This window comes from Ursus americanus, chromosome 5, assembly GCF_024610735.1.
Source record: "Ursus americanus isolate L20-20 chromosome 5, mUrsAme1.1.p, whole genome shotgun sequence".
In the NCBI taxonomy this organism is placed as follows: Eukaryota; Metazoa; Chordata; class Mammalia; order Carnivora; family Ursidae; genus Ursus; species Ursus americanus.
In genome coordinates this window covers 81,440,009-81,446,418 of record NC_142131.1, presented here as the reverse complement: position 1 = coordinate 81,446,418, position 6,410 = coordinate 81,440,009, and the positions used below count along the sequence as shown (strand labels likewise).

General features: G+C 34.1%; 1 pseudogene; it reads right to left on the bottom strand.

Moving 5' to 3' along the window:
* Nucleotides 1-2,212: 2,212 nt before the first annotated feature.
* Nucleotides 2,213-3,328, bottom strand: LOC148110168 (olfactory receptor 2L8-like; annotated as a pseudogene).
* Nucleotides 3,329-6,410: the final 3,082 nt, after the last annotated feature.

The following is a 6,410-nucleotide window of genomic DNA, read 5'->3' as shown; positions in this document are numbered from 1 at the left end:
TGAGGATCTGGAGTAAGACAGTGATAACAGTGATTGAAAAAGATTATAAAATACTTGAGTAGAAAAAAGTTGAGGAAATTGTTTCATTGATTAGTTTATGGCAATGAAAGAACAGAATGCTTATATTCACTTGTGATTTTCTTATTGGCTTAACATTTTGTGTGAAATGTGTCTGTGTGTTGCTCACAATGTATTAAGTCCTTGGTAGGTACTTGGTCATTGTGGAGCATTTGTATTTTTCATGCTTTTAATGTTTTTTTACACTTTTTCAGATATCTTCAAATTTTATAGTCCTGTAGCCAAGTTAAAGAGATGAGTTAAATCTTTCAAAAATAAGCAGCTATTATGTTTTCCCACACTAATGGGACGTTATCATTCATTTACTTGTGTTGAAAAAATTCCACTTACTTTATTTTTTTAATTTTTTTTAGTTTATTTATTATTTTTAATGATTTTTTTAATTATATTATGTTAGTCATCATACAGTACATCCCCGGTTTCCAATGTAAAGTTCGATGATTCATTAGTTGCGTGTAACACCCAGTGCACCATGCAATACGTGCCCTCCTTACCACCCATCACCAGTCTATCCCATTCCCCCACCCCCTCCCCTCTGAAGCCCTCAGTTTGTTTCTCAGAGTCCATAATCTCTCATGCTTAATTCTCTTTAAATTTGGAGAGATGCAAATTATAACCAACTATCATTCTATAAGTCAAGTTTTTAATCAGTTACTGCTCTATTAAATTCTAAATGCTTAATTGCCATAGTGATAAAAATGTCCAAATTTACATGATCTTTTTAAGTCTCTCCCATTGTTGATAGAATGTAAATTGGCACAGTGATTATGGGAAACTGTATGGATGTTCTCAAAAAATTAAAAATAGAACTACCATATGATCTAACACTCTCGTTTCTGTGTATATATCCAAAGAACATGAAATCACTATTTCAAAGAAGTATCTGCACTCCCATGTATATTGCAGTGTTATTCACAATAACTAAGACACGGGAACAACGTAAGTATCTATCAGTGGATGAATGGATTTACAGGAGTCATAAATATGTATACAATGGAATATTATTTAGGTTTGGATAAAAGCAAGACAAAACAACAACTTTTTCACTGTGACAGCATGGATGAATCTGGAGAACATCATGCTTAGTGATATAAGCCAGAAACAGAAAGAGAAGTATTGCATGATCTCACTTATATGTGAAAGAAATAAAACTTTTTTTTAAAGATTTTATTTATTTATTTGACAGAGATAGACACAGCCAGTGAGAGAGGGAACACAAGCAGGGGGAGTGGGAGAGGAAGAAGCAGGCTCAGAGCGGAGGAGCCTGATGTGGGGCTCGATCCCAGAACGCTGGGATCACACCCTGAGCTGAAGGCAGACGCTTAACGACTGCACCACCCAGGCGCCCCAAGAAATAAAACTCTTAATAAAAGACAGTATAATGTTCTTTCCAGAGTCTAGCTGGTGGGTAAATAGCGAAATTATACTCAAATAATGCAAAGTTTCAGATGTGCACGATGAAGAAATTCTGGAGCCTTAATATACAATAAAAATGACTATAGTTAACAGTATTACATCACATACTTGAAGTTTGCTAACAAAAAAGTTCTTAACTGTTCTCTCACACACACAAGTAACTATGTAGGATGATAGATATGTTAATTAACTAAATTGTGGAGATGATTTCACAATGTATATCAAATTATGACATTGTATACCATAAAATATACAACTTTATTTGTCAATGATGTCAATATAGTTTAAAAAGTATAAAGTATTATGCAAATATATAAAGTATTTATTTCCAATTATGTTATGTTCATCATAAATTATTTATTATTTTTAGGTCCTAATTTACTAATTTTGGTTAAAAAAAGAAAAAATATTGTAGAAAAAATATTGTAGAACTGATATGCTGAATGACATCATTAATTTAGTCAGTTTTCATTTTCCATTTAACATGTTAGTAAAATAATTTTGCCCACAAGTTTAGTGGGAAATGCATTCCCTTTAAAGGATCATAAAGAAAAACAAAAATAATGCTTTGGAATATAACATTATTACGGAAGCCTCAATTTATTCAATTTTCTATATTAGTTTAAGTTCTTTCACTATAGGCATATAATATTTTCTTCACAATGCTGTACAGCTATATTTGACATATAACTGAGGCTTGAAAACTAATGTATATTGTCTACATTTTCACTGAGTGGATTCTCTGAATCAATTGTCTCAGAGCCCCAATCAACTTCTTGTTTCTCAGGCTGTAGGTGATGGGTCTGAGCATTGGGGTCAGGATGGTGTAGAAGACAAGCAGAATCTTGTCCTCTGTTGGTGATTGGAGGAATCTAGAGCATAGATAAGTATAAACAAAGGGGGGATAAAGAAAGTCACTGTAGTGATGTGGGTGCTGCAGTTTGAATAGGCCTTCTTCCTCCCTTCTGTTGATTGCATGTGTCAGATTGCATGGAGAACTCAGCCATAGGAATTGTACAATAACAATGAAAGGAAACATAAGGAAGAAGGTGGAGCTTACAAACACTGTGTACTCTTAGATCCAGGTGTCCATGCAAGCCAAAGTCAACATGGCCAGAACATTACAGAAGAAATAGTTGATGGCTCTGGACTGGTTAAGGGATATGGAGAATATATGTTGTGTGGGCAAAGGAGTTGATCAAGCTCATTATCCTGTTATCATCAGCACACATACTCAATTGCTCATACAAATGGCATAGTGAAGAGGAAATCAAATAGCCACATAATGATCATAGGCCATGGAGGCCAATAGTAATCCTTCTGCACTAGCTAAAGTCAAGAAGAAGAAACTCTGAACTCCACACCTGATGAAAGAAATAGACTTGTTTCCAGAGAGAGAATCAGAACCCATCTTGGGGACAGTGGTGGAGATGTAGTTCAGGTCCATGAGGGAGAGCTGACTAAGTAGAAAATACATGGGTAGGTGGAGATGACTGTCCAGGAGGATGAGGATGATCATGGACAGGTTGCCAAACAGAGCCATTAAGAAAATGAGAACAATGAGAATAAAGAACAGGCCAATTCTTGAAGGTGAAATAACCCCAATAAGATGAAATCAGAAGTTTGATTGTAATTTTCATGGGGTATTAATTCTTATTTTTTTCCTAAAAACAGACACAACAGTAAATTAATATAGAACAGAATGCTATTTTTATTTCATTATTTCATTCACATTTTTATTTACTCATTGAATATTTCAGCTTCTAAATGAAGAATAAACTTAATTACTATGAATAAAGGTCCTCAGTTTTTGCTTTACAGGTAAAATCTTCATGAGGCAAACATCTGTGGTCAAAATATTCTCTACAAATCTATGAATTTGTAAGAATAACATATTTCTCAGTGAAAATCATTTGAGCATTGACTCTTGATTTTGGCTCAGGTGATGATCTCAGGATTGTGAGATTTAGCCCAACATCAGTATCTCCAGTCAGTGAGAAGTCTGATGGAGGTGCTCTCTCTTCCTCTCCCTCTTCTTTTCCTTCTGCCTCTCCTCACTTATCAAATAAATAAATACATTATATATGTATGTGTGTATATATATATATATATATATGTAAATATATATATACATTTTAGTTTATTTTCTATTGCATTATATATATGTATATATAAATATATACACATATAAATTTATATATATTTTAGTTTATTTTCTATTGCACTATGCATATATGTATATATAAATATATATATACAAATAAATATATATTATATTTTAGTTTATTTTCTATTGCATTATGTATATTTTTCTATAATAACATCATTAAGATATATACTTTTTATTTTCCTACATAAATTCAGTTATCTTCAAAGACAGAACTTATAAGTTAAATGTATGCATACTAAATAAATGTAAATGCATAAATTATAGACTCAAATTTGAGGACATTTTGTTTACCTTTAGGGGATAATTTTTATCTTTTATATTTAAACCCTAATATCTCAGAAACTTCAGTAGCCTATTAGGTCATGTGCAATCTACATTCCTTTTTTTGAGTCCTCCTCCAAAAGATTGTCATAACAGCTCTTTAGATATCAATTGTCATTATTTGTTTCTTTGTTCCACTGGCCAGACTTATTCAAAAGAATAGAGAAAGGACCCAAATTAATAAAATTATGAATGAAAGGGGAGAGGTCACAACCAAAACCAGTGAAATAGGAAGGATCATTAGAAACTTTTATCAACAGTTTTATGCCAATAAATTAAAAAACCTGGAAGAAATGGATGCCTTCCTGGAAACATATAAACTACCAAGACTGAAACAGGAAGAAATTAATTATTTAAACAGACAGATTAATTATGAAGAGATTGAAGCAGTGATCAAAAACCTCCCGAAAAACAAGAGTCCAGGGCCTGAGGGATTCCCCAGGGAATTCTACCAAACATCCAAAGAAGAAATAATACCTATTCTCCAGAAGCTGTTTCAGAAAATAGAAACAGAAGGAAAACTACCAAACTCATTCTATGAGGACAGTATTACCCTCATCCCCAAACCAGGCAAAGACCCCTTCCAAAAGGAGAATTACAGACCGATATCCCTGATGAATATGGACACCAAAATTCTCAACAAGATCCTAACTAATAGGATCCAACAGTACATTAAAAGGATTATCCACAAAGACTAAGTGGGATTCATCCCTGGGATGCAAGGGTGGTTCAATATGCACAAATCGATCAGTGTGATAGATCATATCAACAAGAAAAGAGTCAAGAACCATATTATCCTCTCAATAGATGCAGAAAAAGCATTTGACAAAATACAGCATCCTTTCCTGATTAAAACCCTTCAGAGTGTAGGGGTAGAAGGTACATTCCTCATTCTCATAAAAACCGTCTATGAAAAGCCTACAGCGAATATCATTCCCAGTGGGGAAAAGCTGAAAGCATTTCCGTTAAGATCAGGAACATGACAAGGATGCCCACTCTCACCATAATTATTCAACATAGTACTAGAAGTCCTTGCAACAGCCATCAGACAACAAAAAGGGATAAAAGGTATCCAAATTGGCAAAGAAGAAGTCAAACTGTCTCTCTTCGCAGATGACATGATACTCTATATGGAAAACCCAAAAGACCCTACCCCCAAACTTCTAGAAGTTATAGTGCAATTTAGTCATGTGGCGGGATACAAACTCAATGTTCAGAAATCAGTTGCATTTCTATACACGAACAATGAGACTGAAGAGAGAAAAATTAGGAAATCCATTCCATTTAAAATAGCACCAAAAATCATATGTTATCTCACAATTAACTTAACTGGAGATGTAAAGGACCTGTATTCTAGAAACTACAAATCACTCTTAAAAGACATTGAACATCGGTAGGAGAAGGAAGGGAAGAATGAAGGGTGGTAAACAGAAGGGGAATGAACCTTCAGAGACTGTGGACTCTGGGAAACAAACTGAGGGCTTCAGAGGGGAGGGGGTGGGGGATTGGGATAGGCCAGTGATGGGTATTAAGGAGGGCACATATTGCATGGTGCATTGTGTGTTATATGCAAATAATGAATCATGGAACATTGCATCGTGACTAATATAACAAAATAAAAATTATTAAAAAAAAAAGAAAAACATTGAAGAAGACTCGAAAAGATGGAAAAATATTCCATTCTCATGGATTGGAAGAATAAGCATAGTTAAAATTTCTATGCTGCCCAGAGCAATCTACATTTTCAATGCCATCTCAATCAAAATACCAATGACATTTTTCAGAAATCTATAGCAAATATCTATTGGCAAATACCATTTATGTAAAGCCATTTTCTTCTTTTAAAAATGATTTTTAAAAATTTATTTGACAGAGAGAGAGCACATACAGGAGCCGGTGGAAAGGTAAGCAGAGGGAAAAGCAGGCTCCCCACTGAACAGAGAGCCTGACATGGAGTTATGTCCCAGGACGTTGAGATCATGACATGAACCAAAAGCAGGTGCTTAACCGACTGAGCCACCCAGGTGTCCCAAAGCCATTTTCTTCTGCCTCCTCACTCAAGTTTTGAATGCTTTAATTAAAATAGAACCTTTCTCTGATAATCTATAATCCAATTTCATTTTTACTTCCATGTATGTTCAAGTTCTCTTGAAAGATGTATGTTATCCATCTGTTTCTCAATATTACATAACATTACACATTGCTTTATGGCGTGTTTCTTATTCCTTTTTTCCTATTTTGTTGTTATGCATTTGAAACTTTTTTCATTTGTAGGTAAGTGTGAGAGTATAAGCACATATATTTAAAACTGCTCTGTCATAAACCCCAAGGGCATGATAATAAAGAAATAAATACCCTTTTTTGTATCATGATTCAAAGGGGCACATGCAACCCAAAGTTTATAGCAGAGATGTTCACAATAGCC